Genomic DNA, 17,133 nt, shown 5'->3' with positions numbered 1-17,133 from the left:
GTCACTTTGTTAGGTACACCTTGTTTATAGCAGGTATGACCCCTGTTGCTGACAGAACTGCGTCATGAAGTCATGTTCATTAATTGTTGACTTGAATCTGCCGTTCCACCTCATCCCAAAGATGCTCTAGTGGAGTACAGTGAACTCATCTTCATGTTCAAGAAACCAGTTTGAGATGATTTGAGCTGGAAGCAGCCATCAAAAGATGGGTACAGTGTGGTTATAAAGTGATAGACATGGTCGGCATTAGCTGGGCTGTGGTGGTTAAACAATGCTAAGCTGGTACTAATTGGCTCAAAGTATGCCTAGAAAATATTCTCCACACTCTCACACCGCTATGAGCAACTTGAAATGTTAATACAAGGCAAGATGTTCATTCTTTTATGTCGTTTACACCAAATTCTAACCCTACCATTTGAATGTCACAGCAGTCATCAGACCAGCAACATCTTTTCAATCTTCCGCTGTGTCCAGCTTTGGCAAGCCTGTTCAAACTGCTGCCTCAGTATTTGTTGCTCTAACTGCGGGAATTGGCACCAGCCTTGGTGTCTTTCAGAGGAACTGCTCCTGTTAGTTGTTTGCACTTCCATTCTGGATTAATTTTTCAGACCTGGAGGTTACTACTTGTAAATACGTTGGAGTCTCATACACATTTTTAAATGAAAACTTGTTAGTTAACAGATTTGAAGCAGTGGAAATTGTAACCACTCAAAGACATTTAGAACAGCGATAGGTCCCCAGCTCTAATCTGTTTCTTTGTTTTGTAAGCTGGTGCAGACCCAGGACGTGCTGGAGACATTACATCTCATGGCGGGGCTGAGCACCCTGATACCACACCTTCACTTTGGAAGAGGTGGAGTAGGTGGCTGGGGAGAGGGTGGTGCTGGGATCCCATATGTTTAAATAAAATGTAATTTAAAATTGCTTTGACTGCTGGCCCTTGCAACTCAGACGCTAATATATATGTGGATATATATGTGGATTTATCTTTTTTTGTTGTTGTTGTTCCTGAGTAATTAAGCTCCGGTCTGACGCATTAGACTTCCAAGGGAAGCTGCAGCCGTCAGGGAGTGCCATTGCCATATGGGAGGTGTAATTTGGCTGTAATAATTAAGTAGGGCAGTCTGTGTGAAAACAACATCCACATAAAAACCAGGATCCATTGCAGCGTGGCAAATGTAATTGGGTTTTAATGTTGGTGCTAGCTGATTTATGTGGAAAATACTGGGTAAAGTTTGTAAAGTTGAACAAGTAAATGAAAAGTATGTTAAGGATTAATAAAACAGTTGGAATAACTGCAAATGCTGAAATAATGTAATGATGCAACTGCTAGGAAGTTGAGGGTTAAATTGTTTTAGACACCATCTGCGGTGTAACTGTAATAGCTCTCTGGCATGTGAGAAGGAAGCGCCAAATGGTGAACGATATTAGTTTCAGGTGCACAGCACATACGATTGTGCTGAAGATACGTCCCATTACAAAGTGACTGAATGGTTCTTTTAACAGATTTATTTTTCAGGTAATTAACAGTCATTTAAACCTGACTAAAGCCCTAAAATAGATGCATTTTGTGAACCAAAAAGACTAATTCATGTAAAACATGAAAGTCACAAGACTGTGAAACCACATCACCAGAGAAAACCTGCTGGGACCAGACTGTACAAATCACGTTTCCATCCTGCCTTTTTCTTTCTGTGTATCAGAGCAGCTGACAGTTAAAGCAAAAGCACAACTGGTTTCAGTTCCTTAAAACAAAGACAGTGTAAACAGTGTTTAATGGTATGAGGTCCAAAAGTCATTGAAGTTAGATGATAACTGAAATCTTTTTCTGGGTCATGTGACAGTGATTTTTACAGGGTTTTTTTAGTAGAAAAGTCCAATTTAAGCTCAGTTATAAGAGAAAGAGCAATTTGAAGTTGACATCCGACACCTCAGGTGTTGCACTAGACTGTGGTGGTGACGGGAGAACTGAGCCAGAAGGTGAACGTTTTGATTTACTAGTCGATCTGCATTCCAGATCTCAGAAACGTTGAGTAGTGAAGAAATCACAGACGCAAGCAGCAGAAATGAGTTTCTCCTGAAGGGTTCAGTCTTTGAGATATGGTGAGGAGTTTGAGTGGCAACCATACAGAGAGCATCAACAACTTTGCACATATATGGTTGGTTTTGTGCATGATTAGTGGTTTGAATTAGATTTTGGTGGTTTTGTGTTGTGCTTGTTTTTTTTTTGTTTGTTTTGTTTTTAGCTCTGCTCTCAGAAACCAGAAACATAAACACTCTTAGCACTGCAAAGCCCAAAGATCTCTAAAAGCTTTGTATTATGAACAAATCGTTATAAAATCTAACTCAACAATGTAAATCCACAGCCTGATGGAGCTTATTCTGCTTTACTATGTTGTTCAAAAAAAAAAAAGCAGAAGATTGTCAGAATTTTTATTATGTCTACAAAGACTTAGATGCTTTAGAAAATCGCTGAGGTTTACTCCCTGAGAGGAGATTGCCATTTCTTTACCTTCTTCATCTTCTTTTCTACAGATGCAGTGATGCTTTTAACCTCCACACAGTGACTCCACATCACCAACACCAGCCTCGCTTCCAGCTCCAATGATCTTCCACCTCTGACTCTTTCCTAAAATTGACCAGTAGGTGGGGCTAGCCCTGCCCAGGTGGGGTGGCCAGCGATGGAAGGCCGACGTGGAGGCAGCAGCAGCGGTAGCTACTCACAGATCCCTGTCAGAACAGGCATGGGGTCTGTCAACTCCCCGGCCGTTTCTGTGAGATTGGAGCCGTACGACATCGGAGAGAAGAAATGCATCTCGGATGTGAGGAGGACTTTCTGCCTCTTTGTCACCTTTGACCTCTTGTTCGTCACCATGCTCTGGATCATAGAACTCAATGTAAGTCTGTGTTTGTAGTGGCTGTGACAGCAGTTTTGTTTTTTTATTAGATATCTGTAGTAATAAAGTTTTTACAGCAATGTAAAACCACACGAGATTAAGATGTATCACCAGACAGTGAGCCTTTTTGACTGAGTCAGCCTACTCGGGAGAAATTTATTGGATGCATCTGCTGTCTTCTATGTATTTTGCTCAAGAAAAAACTAAAACTGAAGATGATTTTATTATTTCCCAGAGATTAAAGGGTTATTTAAAAGTAAAGTTAAACAAAGTCAGGAAAGATAAAACGCTAGTATTGAAGTTTTTAAAAAACTCCAAAGTAGGTGAAGCCGTTAAAAGGCCAGGCTCAGAGCCTTTGGTTTTGCTTTTTTGTGGAAAAACATTTATTGTTCTTTTACAGCATTTAGAGTTGTTTCTTTCAGCTTGTGGTGGACTTTCGGATTGACAGTATCATTCCTATCTGCTTTTACTTTTGTGCCTGATCGGTACGATTAACAGCAGTCAGCTTGACGCACAACTGAACTGAATAACAAAAATAAACACACCGTAGATTTCTGATGCACTAAATCACTTTGGAGGAAAAATGAGTTTCCTCTGCTGACTGACAGTTATTGTTTGTTGAGCTCAGTTGTATGAAAGTTCAGAGGAACTCATGAGTAGCCACCGATTTGTACACAACTGATAGCAAAGTGTGGAATATAGCATTACATGTGAACAAAGGTTTAAAGCTGGTGAAGAATGCATGTTCCTTATCTGTACAGACTTTTTCTTAACTAAACTATCAAGTGGTTTAGTTGGTATCGTGGTTTACAGTGGTTCGCCTACCAGGTGAAAGATCCCAGAAGGAGACGCTTATCCCATTGGGTTTGGTTCAGGAAAGGCATCTACCTGCTGTGGTGACTTCTTGTGACAAGGGAGAAGTAATACCATTACTTCTTCCTGTTCACAATTTTTATCTTTGTAACAACAAATCATTGACTAATAAAACCAGCTGCCTTTTCAGTGAGTCTCTCATCCAGTTGAGCTCCAAATCCACCGTCTTACACATCAGTTTGCGGCAGCTATCCTCGTTCTGCTCTTGGTGAGCTTCACATAGAGGTACAGAAGCCAGTTCTTGACATGGTGCAGGTTCTGCAGATGGCCTCTGTTGAGGGCTTCAGTCCAGTTAGGTGGAGTCAGACAGCTGGATGAGAGACTCTCTGGAGAAGCAACTACAGAACTCCCAGAATAGCATCATAACCAGAGAGCCGGCTGGTAGTGATGACAGAATAAAGGTAGAGCAGATAGACACTGAACTTTCAAAATAAGAGCCACAGGATTGTCCATAAGTAAATCAGTCGCAGATGGCAACGTCCTTTAAGATGGATTAAAAAGGTATACCCGTTGATATACCTGATTAGATCTGTGCGCTGTCATACAACGCAGCGGCCAGATTGCACCAGACTGTCCTCCTCCACAGTTATTTAAATGGACTATAAAAAAATATGCAATAAGATTAATGCTACAGGATATTTTAACCAAACCAAAATATTTGTGCTTTCTCAGCACTGCCCCACCACTAACATCTGGATGAGTGTTAGAAAGCTAACTAACTTTATCAAATTACATCCATGCTTTGTTTTAAAAGGAAAGAACTTCTTGTCTTTAACAAACGGCAGTGTTGTTAACCCATCCAGATAAAAACAAAAACATATGTTTGTTTCTATTCTTTTATCATGGTGGCAGTTTAGGAGGAGCTCTTGCAGGAACTTTTCTGGTTTTTAGTTACTGAAATGCTGCAGTATGTGCAGGGTGCTGATCTTTGTTTTTTCTGCTTTGAACCGTGATCTCAGGGTCTGCTGATTTAAACTAATGGAGAGTTTACAGGCTCGTGCTGCAGTATTGAAGCGTCCAGCATGTTGGAGCAGTGTTTGTGTCCTCCAGGACTCTGAACTGTTTGACTGAGAGTTTTAATTTATTCTGAACACGTTTATCTTCTTAGATGACAGCAATCATTAATTAAGCCGAGTGGACTCTGTCGCTCTCCTTTTTGAAGATGTTGCTCAGCGTTGTTGCTTTTTCTGTAAATGTCACATCTGAAAAAAGCCAGAAGGAACATTTAGTAAAAAATGTTACTAAAATGCCATCACAATAAGAGATGGATAAAGTCAGCAGAATTATCAAACACATTCCTGTAAGGGTGCATTTAGATACCACAAACAAACAGAGTTTATGAACTACAGAAAAAAAAGAAGTTTTTTAATCTTGTGCACATATTTTAATACGGTTCCTGCTCAGTTTGCCTGTTTACATGTTTTACTATTTTATCTTATCTGACTTGTTAAAAACAGGTCTGTTAACCATTAATCGTGAGGAAGCAGTTACATTATTGTCAGTCGTCCTCGGTCATGATAGGTTACTGTGTTTTATCGCTCTGGAACTGTAAAATGCCTGCAGTTGTGCACCGAGAAACAACTTTTACAGTTGGAGAACTGAATTGTGTCAAGGTCGAGCAGAAGCAGGACAGCCTGCATGCTGGACGAGTGGATCGAGGTCATGCAGCTGATTGAGGAAGTGATTTGACTGCGGCACACATTCCCAGAATGCTCCATTTGACCTCGGCCACTAAAATAACTGTCCACGAGAGACGGACTTGTTCTCTTTTGTGTAACTGGAAGAACACCCTGCAAATGCACTGCAAACCTGCTCACTTTCAAAATGGAGAACGTTTCATCATCCATGACTTTAATCCTGAGCAGTTTTTACTCAACAGTTTGATGACTTTTTTATTTTTTTGTGAAGAAGTTTCCTTCCTTCCTCTCAGCTGTAGCACTGAACACGTTACTCTGTTTTGACTAGCTGCTGTGGGACTAGTTGGAGGAGAAGTGCTGAGTGTTAATTCAGTTCAGTTTTTTTTATATATCATTAGTAAAGTGGCCTCAAGGTGCTTTATAATTATGAGATAAAGACCCAACAGTATTGGAGAGAAAACCCCAACATTCAGACAGGGTTCATACCTTTACTGCCTTTAATACCTTTGCTATGAAAAGATACATTTTTTTGCAATTTCTGCCTCAAAAACACATTTGGACACTGATGAAGGTGACGCACCCTGCTAAGTATAGGCTAAGTATAGGTCTGTCAGCATTACTAATGGGTGCAAATTAAAATCTTTTGCTGCATATGATCACGTTGAGGGGGTTTTATATGAATCTTTTGTTTTTAACAGTGTTTTTGATTTAATAATGTTTCAAACTAAAATAACAGAAATGGTCAGTAACAACAAAAAATCTCTATGTAGCAGAAAATAAGGAGAATAGCTCCATGTTAATACCAGTATTATGCTCATAATTACAATACTAACTTATTTTATACAAACCACATCTGAGACGTCTTGGTTGTGCAATAACTGACACATTATTATAGTAAGTATATGCTTCTTTTTTCTTGCCTAATGTTGATGAAGCAGTTATGTCATTAAATCATAGGACTCCAAAATAATCCTGTTACCACAGGATTATTTAGGTAATCAATCATTTTTCTATCCTGATTGTTTCTTCTCAAATATGAGGCGTGCATTAGTATGTAGGCTGGATTTAAGTTGGAGCTGCCAGCCAACCAAAGACAACTCAGGATGTCGATGTTGTATTTTTGCTGGCAGTTTGTTGATTTAAAAAATCAGCCTTCAACATAAGAGCACTGCAGTTGGAATTCAATGGTGTTTATACACCACTCTGCATTTAATCATTAGTTATTATTAATCTCTGGCCTCTGATTAATCTTCCCTCTGATGGTCAGGAGCAGCTTCTTTGTGTACAAGCGCCGTAAAAGAAGTTCTAGAAAGAATCTCTGGATACAGACTTTCTGAATATGTTGCAGATCGTGTTGTTGTTGGAGAGCTAAATTCCAGAGCTGAGTTTAGCCACTGACTTCAACAGTGTGGCACTTTCTGTCTAACAATTCATTCCACTCATACCGATGATGCCACTGCAGCTGATCACGAAACTGAGTAAACTAGCGAGCAAGACCTGTACTTTGTGTTTTCAGTCCAAGTTCCTGCTCTTTCATTTAGTTTGCTTCTGTGTTTATCACAGAGGGGAGTCGAGTTCACAGCCCTCTAACACAAAAAGCTGAAATCCTCCAGTCTCATTTAATGTACCTAGTTTTTCAAACATCTATTTAGGATGATAATAAAAAATGTACATTATCATCTCATATAAATCGAAATATTAATTATAGCACAGTGACGAAGACCAGTATAAGAAGTAATGAAGGGAAATCTTGATCCCAGCTTTGTGTGCAACTAGCTGCACTCTTTAGTCGGTAAAGTGAATTATTTCATATTTCAATTCATATTTACCAACATACAAAGGTTTTTAGCTGTTGAGTCTAAGATGTTGTAGCGGGGATTGAGAGATCGCATTTCTTTATCACTTTGATCTAGAAAAAGAGCAGCTGTGTGAGTAGATTGCCAGAGTAAAGCAGCCGATAACCGTTTGACCCGAGAGATCCAAACCATGGAGTGTGGTTTTGCATCTCTCGGGTCAAACGGTTATCGGCTGCTTTACTCTGGCAGTGCTAACCTTAGCCACACTGAGCTAATCTGAAACTGTGTGAGAGAGATTCATTTCAGAGACATTTGAAACAAAAGGAAGTTCATTTTTCACCCACGCAGTATTTCTGTGGTAATTTTTCACATTTGATTGAGCTCAGTTTTGAATTTTGTTGTTTAGGTGACAGCACATTATTCACTGTTAGGTCTGTACAAGCTAATGCTGACAGCTTTTAGCTTTAACTGTAAATGAAGCAAAAGTCTTTTTTTGTGTGAATTTAATGTTAAAACTCACGACTTCGTCTGAGTTGTAGCTTCTCACAGTTGCTAAACAACCTTACTCGAAGTATATTTGCAGAACCTCACAAACACATTTAAACCATTTTATCAGTGCTTAAAACCACAATATCTTTAAACGTTATCTTTCTAACCTCATGTTGCTGTTTCTTAATTTTGCAAAAATGACAGACTCGCACTGCTTCTCAGAGTGATGCACAGAAACATCAGTTCACGGCAAAGATTCACAGACACAACTGCAGCACAGTGATTTTCCAGTTATACATATTGTTAGCTAATTCAGATCAGAGTGTACCAACACCAGCGATGGATGGAAACAATCTGAGAGGAAGACGAGGAAGAACAAAACCAGGAACACGAGTTTTAGGTGAAATTTGAGCAGCTGTTCTGGATTTATACATGAAATAAGAAACTTGAAGTGTGAGACTCTTTGTCTTTCTTTCAGATATTTCTCAAACAAGAATAACATTTCCTTTATTTATAGTTCCTGTAAGTTACTCTTCTTGATCTATCTCGTCCTCCTCTGCCTCACGGATGATTTCCATCCATTGCCGGTGGGGGTGGAAGATTTTCAGCTGCTGTGCTTAGGAAATGATGCGAGTGCTGCAGATCTGTAAGCTTAACCTCTGCATCCTGTGGTTAACTTCATGCATCTTGCGGTGACTCATTGTGCAAAATGTGTTATTGAGCGAGGGAGAGCCCATTATTTAAAAAAAAAAAAAAGGCATCAAAGGAGATCTGCAAATAGAGTCTAAAATGGTGAAAGCTGTAAATGAGAGCAGGATTGTTTCAGTGAGTGAAAATGATGCAGTTGCGTTTCATTTTTGGAAGCGGAGCAGAAAGTAAAAATCTGTTGAGGTCATCAAAAGCAAAGGTGAAGCTGAGGTCTGCAAACTGTGTGCCGCTGCATTTTTCATGTCCTTTTTTAATACATGCAGATATGAGTGCTGTTTTATTGAAGTGAGACTTTAAATATAGCACCAACACCCTCAGATTTCCTGTTGGTTCTAGAGAACTGATGCACTGCTGATGTTGTCAAGCCAGCTCTCAGTTTAAGGCATAAAATCAAGAGGAAGTCACCGAGCGAGGTCCTTTATGACCCAAGATAGCGCTGTGCGATATGACGAAATATATCAATGACGAAATGAAAAAAACTATCGTTTCAAATTGTACGCTATCGTTTGTTTCGTGGTTTCCAAAATAAGCTGTTTACAGCAACGTTTTTCCATCGGGGCGCAGAGAATACCAGCATGGCCAGTGAATATGAGGCAGAACCAGGTAGCTCCAAACAGAAAGACTAGTCGAAACAAAACGAGGACCTTATTCCTAATGAGGGCCGGCCCCTGTAGCATGGACTTGATTTGGTTATGAAAAGTCTGACACACACCAGAAAACTCTACTATGCAAATTATGCCGCAAACCGGTTCCCACCACAGACTCAAACACGACAAACCTCTTCTACCACCTACGCAAGAATCATGTGAAAGGTTGTTGACAGAGTTTACAGATGAGAAGCAAAAAAGCCGTCAGGTGCTCAAAATAAACCTTAGACTCAAACGTTAGAACAGGCTTTTCCTCGCAGCACGTAATAAATACAAAGAACATGGTGGCCGTTACATATAGTTTCATGCACCAGTCAAAACACTCGGCTCCAGGAACACGACACCCAGCTGAAAACACTTCACACAAGTCGGGTTCACAGAGTTTACATAAAAAGCCCTTTTTTGTCATGTACATCGTTATCAGGATGAGAAATGTCTTACATGAGGATATGAGATTTGGGTCATCGCACAGCCCTAACCCCAAATGTTTATTTGAATCCTACAACTTCTCATGTTTTTGTGTTGTATTAAAACTTGTGATTATTATTTTAGATGGCATAAACTTACATAAAATATTCCTCTAGTAACAAAGAATATAACTGCCTCACTCAGGTCATTTTAGCCTCAGTTGTGTCAGGGTTAACTTTAACATTCAGAGTATTTGTCATGATGAGCTGTTTGTGTTTGTCAGGTGAACGGCGGCATTCAGAATCGGCTGGAACAAGAAGTCCTGCACTACGACTACCACGCCTCCTTCTTCGACATCTTTGTAAGGTTCTTTCTTTTGCTTTAAATGATCAACTTTATATCTTTTATTTTATGTGGGGGTTTTTTTTTCACTATTTTTTCCTTCCTTTTTGTTTCCCTCCTCCTTCTGTGCCACCTTCACCTTCCTCCCCTCCCTGGTGGGCCATCGCGGTAGGTTTTAAGGCTGTATGCCACAACAGTGCTTCTGTAATTGCGCCAGCAGAGGGCGCTGCCCAGCAAGAGCTCACATTGTTGGGTGCACAGTGAAGTGGATGCACTAATTCTTGTTTCTGTGCATTAAATATGTCATCAGGGGGCATCAGTGTTTGTTACAGGCTGATTCTGTGATTTTCCATTTCACTTCATTATATTCAGTATATTTAGAGAGTTAAAGACCATTAACATGAGGATGTTTTCAGGTAAAAGTGGTTCTGTTTAAAATATTAGCAAAAATAACAGCATGAGCATTTCTGATGTTTTCTGTCTTTGTGCAGATCACCACTGCAGTCAGCTGTGCTTTCCTGATTGCTAAAGTCATTTTGTCGAAGGTAAGAAGAAGCTTTACAATTCCTAACTGTCTGCACTCGTGGGTGTGTACACACACACACACACACACACACACACACACACACACACACACACACCTCAGGAAACAGGGTGGTACTTAAAGCTTTGATCTAAGAAACCTGACAACATCTAATATTTTCATTGTTTGTAACAAAAATGTTGCACTGACTTTAGTTTTTTACTTCTAATAATATCTTTATTTATTTTAGTATTGGTGTCAATGTCCACACACAAAAACCTCTTAGAGGACAGTTTGTTGTTGGAGTTAATTTTCCTCTGCAGTCTTTGCTCCATATTCCTCGATGGCGATGCATACATGTATGAGGATTTAAGGAAGTGAAGCAAACTCCCTGTACAGGAAAACCTGTAATTGCTGCTGCTTAACAATAATAAATATTTGTTTTTGCACCTTCTAAATTTTAAATGGTCAGATTTTGTATGCTTTGTGTAGAATTACGTATTCATATTGGGACGTGTGTGTTTCTTGTGTAGCTGCTGAGTCTGGGGGCCTTTGGGTACCTGCTGCCCATCATCTCCTTCGTTCTGGCCTGGATAGAAACGTGGCTGCTCGACTTCAAGGTCCTGCCTCAGGAGATCGAAGACGAAAACAGTGAGTCTCAATTGAGCTAATAATAAAAAAGGCACCTTCATTACTGTTGCAGTACTGCTGCTGTCACTGCTGTGATCTCTGTCAACAGATCGTTTACCTTACAGGCTCCTTTTAAAACCTTCCTTTAAGTTAGCAAAAGAATGTGAAAAAACAAGTACTATGACTCAAGAGCCTCTGAGTGGAGAATGAAAAAGAAACAAGAAAACGATAAAGAACAGCAGCAGGCGCTCTGGTGAAACACTGCCACCTGCTGGTGAACATTCAAAGCTACATACTGAGTAATTTTATTCAGTTGTTTTATTTAAAATATATGATCATGGGATAAGAAGTTAATATTATAATTATTTATTATAATGTTAGAGTAAAAAGTGTAATGCATCAGCTTCCTGTTGCTATTTCTCAGGTAATTATTAATAATTATATGCTATGAACAAAATCTTTACTCACCTGATAAATGAAAGTTATTTCACCACTGTTATGTTATTCTAACCTCATTGATGTCCTGCTGATGCAGTTATTCCTGCTTCCTTCATCCTTCTGTCTTTCAGGACATCAGTCCATCATAGATACAAGTAGGGCTCCTCTCCTGGGTCCAGGTCCTTTATCTGATGGGCAGTTCTACTCTCCGCCAGAGTCTTTGGCAGGTCTGTTTCCTCCCACTGACATCAGACAAACCCAAACACACCCGACACGCTCGCTTCAGCTGTTGCTCTTTCAGACTGCTCAGTCTGATGATTCTGACTCTTCATTCCCATTTAAATGAGCGTACAGACACAAAATATGAAGATATACAGTTCATTTTATTGTCATCATTATTATTATTATTATTATTATTAGAGTTTTTAGATTTCCAGCTTTGCACTTCACACCCAGAAATGAGTGGCGTAGCTCCTTCAGTATTTGTTTCACTGCACAGTGAAAGGAGCTTTGTCATCTGCAGACATCTTATTGCTTAGAAAATAATTCAATTACTCAGCTGCCTCTGCAGTGAGCCTTCCATACAATGGGTGGGCCCATCCTTTGCAGACACAGACACTCTCCAGAGCAGAAGCAGAGCTGCAGTCGATAACACAAAATACAAAAATAATTCCCGTTTCTGTAAAATGTGAAGAATTAAAAGTGAAGGTTTATTCTCACACCAGCCTCCTGCAGCTGCTTTGAACCTGCAGCCTCCTGCAGACGATTAAGACAAGCGCGCCTCAGTTGTTTCACACAGGTCAATGAACAAGAAAATTTAAAAATGATGAAACCTGACAAGACGGGAATTGTCAGGCTGGTTATCAGTGGCTGAATTTTCAAAATAAGAGCGAAGGGCATCATCTGCTATTAAGCAGTTGTAGATGCCATTAATGTCTTTAAGGATAATACATTTAGTTGGCATGAATACCTGAGCCGTCCGGGTTCAGAGGGGTCGTCTTCTGATCTGAAGGTTGGCAGTTAAAATCCTGGCTCCACCGTTCTTTTATCGTCCTACATTTTCTGTGGTGTTTCTATAAAAACGCTGACCGATTTCCCTTTCGTGTTCAGACTCTGACGAGGAGCTGGATGATAAACACGAACCTGAAAAAGGGCTCATTACACAAGTGACTTAAAAGGGTAAGAATACGTAAAGACAGACGTCAGTCAGGATTCGTATCCACAGTATTAGTCTGATGTGCTGTTTTTTTTCTCCACAGGATCTCCGATCCTGAACATGGAGGGATTTTTGGGTCCTCCAGCGTTGTGCTACTGAGGGGAAAACTTCTGCCTTACACCTTCAGCCATTTTAGTTTGTATTTGTTCATATCCACAAATGCAGCTCACGTTCTGATATCAGCCTTCTGCACGTACACCGCGACCGGGAAAGTGCCACTTAAAAGTTTCAGTGTCATGAACTCTGGTTACTGTATGAGTTTTGTTTCTCCACCTTTAAGGAACTCGAGACCTTACAAGAGATTTATCAGAAATAAATCATTACATCCTTATCAGTATCCATCCATAATTCAAAACATTACATTCATTTTAAAACTTAAAAATATATATTTACACTTTCAATTAAAAAACAGAGTGTTAATGTCTTATATCCAGCATAATGTTTACTTATAATTCTGTGATCATTTTCTTGTGCTTCGGTTGAGTCACTGCAAAGGAAAGTAAGCTCATGGATGCCACAGAAAGGATTGTTCAGCCAGTATTGAGCCTGCAGACCAGACTGTAGCAGAAAGAGAAAGTCAAACTCTTAGAGATGTTTATGATTACTTCAATGTCTTAAAAATGTGCATGAAAGAATATTAAGGTAACATATAGAGATGTGAACGATACTGTTTGTTTTGAAACGAGAGTGAAGGATTGTGTGTTAAAGAAAACGAGCCATAAACGTGCAGCATGTACACTCGGAGATTTGGGTTTAGTGCGCTGAACAGAAGGGACGCTGCTCTCGAAAGCTGCTGTGACGGGCGGGGAAACGTTCTAATGCAAATGTACATATCTTCATGCATGCTTTCCAAGCTCAGTGGATGTTTATTCTTTTTTTTTCTTTTTTAAAGAAAAGCCCGTCTGTATAACAGAATCATTAAAATGTTAAAGGTTACGTGGTTTTGTTTAATTGTTTATGTCAAACGTCGACCTTAAAGAGATCAACAGAATAAGAACTTAGACATAAATTAGCCTTATGAATAAATAAAATGTGAAAATATCAGTTTGTTTCAGGTAATGTCAGCTGTTTATTAAAAAAAATATTCCTTTTTCATCTCTATTTTTTCTTAAACCTAATTACTACTCTTAATTAAGGTGAACAGACTCTGAATGGGGGACTTTTATTTTAATTGTGTGTAATATATTAATTACATTTATTGAATTAAATAAAGATTAAGCCTTATTTTTAAAGAAGACATGCTACTGAATACATGGACTGTAGATAAAAGATGGAGGTGACCTTTTACTAGTTATTAGTTTTGAATTTTCTAGTTTTTATTTTTCATTCCATTTTGACTTTTTAAGGTCAGTTTAGTGTCAGTTAGTCTCCAGAGTGAATTTTCTTCTTTCAGTGTAGTTTTTAGTAGTTTCAGTTACTTTTAGGCTTTTAAATTATTATTGTAATATGGAGGCCAAATGTCAGAGGGAACATTTATGAAAATCAGCAGAGAGATCACTAAAAATAAAGATTTATTTTACCCCCCTTTATTTTTTATTCATTAAATAAGATCAAACTAATTATGGGGGGGGGGGGGGGGGGACTTTTTATTTAGTAATTTTTGTGGCAATAACCAAAAAAACAAGCAACATATTAACATTTTCTGACATAAGACCATTTAAGAGAGAGAGGGGAAAAAAAACAGACCACGATTAATATAATGATATGTCGTAGGGGAGATTTATAGCTTTATATTACAATGTTCCAAAGTTCGTGTTCATTCACCCAAGTATCTGGCCACACATCCATCCCTGGTGGAAGATCTCCACCTTCAGTTGCAGGCTTGCTGTCATTCTTTCCATTGTATGAACTCTTTTCAGTCTCTGTTTCCATTGAGTTATGGATGGTGAGTTTGTTTGTTTCCATTTCACAGTTATCCTTTTCTTAGCTATCAGTATATATTTTTCATCTATGGTATACCTCTCTCTAGGTATAACTCCCAAGAGAAATATGGTGGGGTTCAGTGCAGGATTTACTTGTAGGATTTTCTCTGTTTCTTCTTTGATTCTTATCCAGAAGCCTTGAATTATTGGACAGTCCCAAAAGATATGTGAATCGTCTCCTATTCCCCCACATTTTCTCCAACATAGTTCTGCATTGGGTTCCTTACAATATGAGGAGATAACAAGAGGTGTATTAAAAAAATCTAAATTTTAAATTTCCAGTCAAACTCTCCATAATTGACTACTTGTTCCCTTGTGACAAGTTTTACACATCTCTTCCCATACATTATCAGTGATAATAATATTTAGTTCTAGTTTCCATTTCTCTTTAATATGGCCTGTATTTTAAGATCAAACTAATTTTAATATTAGATAAAAAAAATAACCCAAGTAAGTAAAAAAGTGTTTCATAAATGATGATTTCGTTAGAAATCCAGAAATCACTCAAACAGAACCTGTCTGTCAAAGTGAAGCAGGCTAAAAGCTCAGAAAAACAAACATCACACCACGATGTAAAGACGCTCAAGAACACTTATGAGAACAATTACAAAGTTATTGGCATCTATTAGTCTGCAGATGTTTGTAAGGCTTTGGGGCTCCAGTGAACAACGGAGAGGTGAACTTTCCAAGAAGCTACCAGTGACTCATCCAGGTCACAAAAGAACCCAGAATAACATCTAAAGAACTGCAAACCACAGAAATCTAACATATAAGAAATGTATAAAACCACATGTGCTCATTGGGTTGTTTTTTATTGTTATTCTTCTGTGTTTCAATTCCTGTTAAGATAAACCAGCTGGAGGGAACGCGGCAGATAAACGACTGCAGACAGAAGAAGAAACACAAAGCAGCAGTTTCTGTAATTCTCTTTTATTAATTTTTTTCTTCACATTTTTATTGACAGAAGTCAAGTAACCAAGGCATCTGTAAACAGTGCATCCACAAATCTACATGTTGCCTCTCATCAGTGCGATCAAATTCAAATTCAAATTTTTATTTGTCACGTACACAGTCATACACAGTACGATATGTAGTGAAATGCTTGGACAACTGCTCGTGACCTAAAGAAAACAAAAAAGGAAAAGGCTATGAATAAGATAGGAAATAAATATGAAAAATTAAAAAGGGTAAATTTAATTAGGAAGGAATAAAATATAAATTAAGGTTAAAAATGAAATAACTGTACGACACACTGGGAAAGAATAAGATAAAATATATAAATTAAATTGAAAATAAAATAACTGTACAACAAAATACACAATATAGAACTATATAAGAATGTATGAACAAAATACACAAGAAGTATAAATAAATATATACACAATAACAGCAGCAGTGATTTAAGTGATGAAGTGAAAACAATGTCCAGAATGTCCAGTGTGTGTGTAAGAACTATATGTGTGTGTTGTAGAGACCCACCTTTTAGCACATCCCAGCACACCCACTCACTTCACCAGATGCACCTTGTTTAGTTCTCTCACCTTTGATTGGGTGTGGTGCTTGTCCTTGATTGCACTCACCTGTCACACATTATATGTCACACAGTATATAAGGACTGCATTCACTTTTGGCTCACTCTTTCCGCACTTCCACACGGGGCGGCAGCTGAGCATTGGCAGTCCATGTGTGTCTTTGTTTCCTTCCTTTTTTGCCTTATTAATTTGAGAATAAAAGGAGTACCCTGAAAATAATTCTGCATTAGATGGCTGCTTTTCTTATTCTAACCGGATGAGCCCATGAAGCTGATTGCTTCAGCCCTGAACCTTCCTTCCTCCAAAACATGGTCCTCCGAGCCGGAGAGGTATTAGCATCATGGATACACAGCAGCCATTTAGAAAATCCAGTCGTGATAGTAGACCTCCTGCCTACCTGCAACAGTATGAAGTTCAGTACCCTGGAGCTAGAAGAGCTACATGTGAGACAGAGAGCCAAACTGAATGCCAGCACAGTGATAAAGACACACATGGGCCGCAGGATCCTGTCGGAGAGTCAGAAAGACCACCAGAGACATCCCTTGTTCCTTTACCCACCACCCAAGATGAGGTCATGAGGGAACTCCTAACGACCATGAGGGAGATTAAGCAATTTATGGTTCAATCATCTCCTTCCCATTCTCGTAGCTCCAGATCTTCAATTCGCACAGTCTCATCTGATGGAATCAAAGCTTATGTATGCAGTTTACGAGCCAGTCCTCAAACACATCAACAACATGAGCAGCTCCCAGTGATTGATACAGTAACCTGTCAATCACCCTTCCAGCCCCCGCAGATTAGCCGTCAGTCTGGCTTAGTTACAGCTGCCAGCCCTCCTTTACCTAATTCAACAATACTAGATGCTGCTATCCCTTCAACTGGTTTGCCTAGACCAGTCCTTGCTACAGAAGATGAGACTCCCTTTGATTTCCTGGCCTTATCACGGCAGGATCCCGACCAGATCTCATGTGTTCAACCTGCTGTTCCTTTAGCTGAAGACCCTGTTCAACCTCTCATTCGCATATCTGACCACAAGCATTGCCCTCCTCTAGAGCAGCAACCAGCTACATCCAAT

The 17,133-nt window shown here is 39.1% G+C and overlaps 1 pseudogene across 1 annotated transcript; it reads left to right on the top strand.

Annotated features, from left to right (window-relative positions):
• The first annotated feature begins 2,533 nt into the window (after positions 1–2,533).
• Positions 2,534–13,705, top strand: LOC146687109 (STARD3 N-terminal-like protein; annotated as a pseudogene). The gene is made up of 8 exons (XR_014916292.1): positions 2,534–2,897; positions 9,739–9,869; positions 9,938–9,965; positions 10,289–10,342; positions 10,854–10,971; positions 11,520–11,615; positions 12,499–12,567; positions 12,648–13,705. The product of XR_014916292.1 is annotated as an STARD3 N-terminal-like protein (transcript).
• The last annotated feature ends 3,428 nt before the right edge of the window (positions 13,706–17,133 follow it).

Source organism: Copadichromis virginalis, linkage group LG18 (assembly GCF_057382275.1).
Source record: "Copadichromis virginalis isolate Kocher_CV1m ecotype Utaka linkage group LG18, C_Virginalis_male_GT1.1, whole genome shotgun sequence".
NCBI classification, from domain to species: Eukaryota; Metazoa; Chordata; class Actinopteri; order Cichliformes; family Cichlidae; genus Copadichromis; species Copadichromis virginalis.
This window is presented reverse-complemented; position numbering and strand designations above follow the sequence as displayed.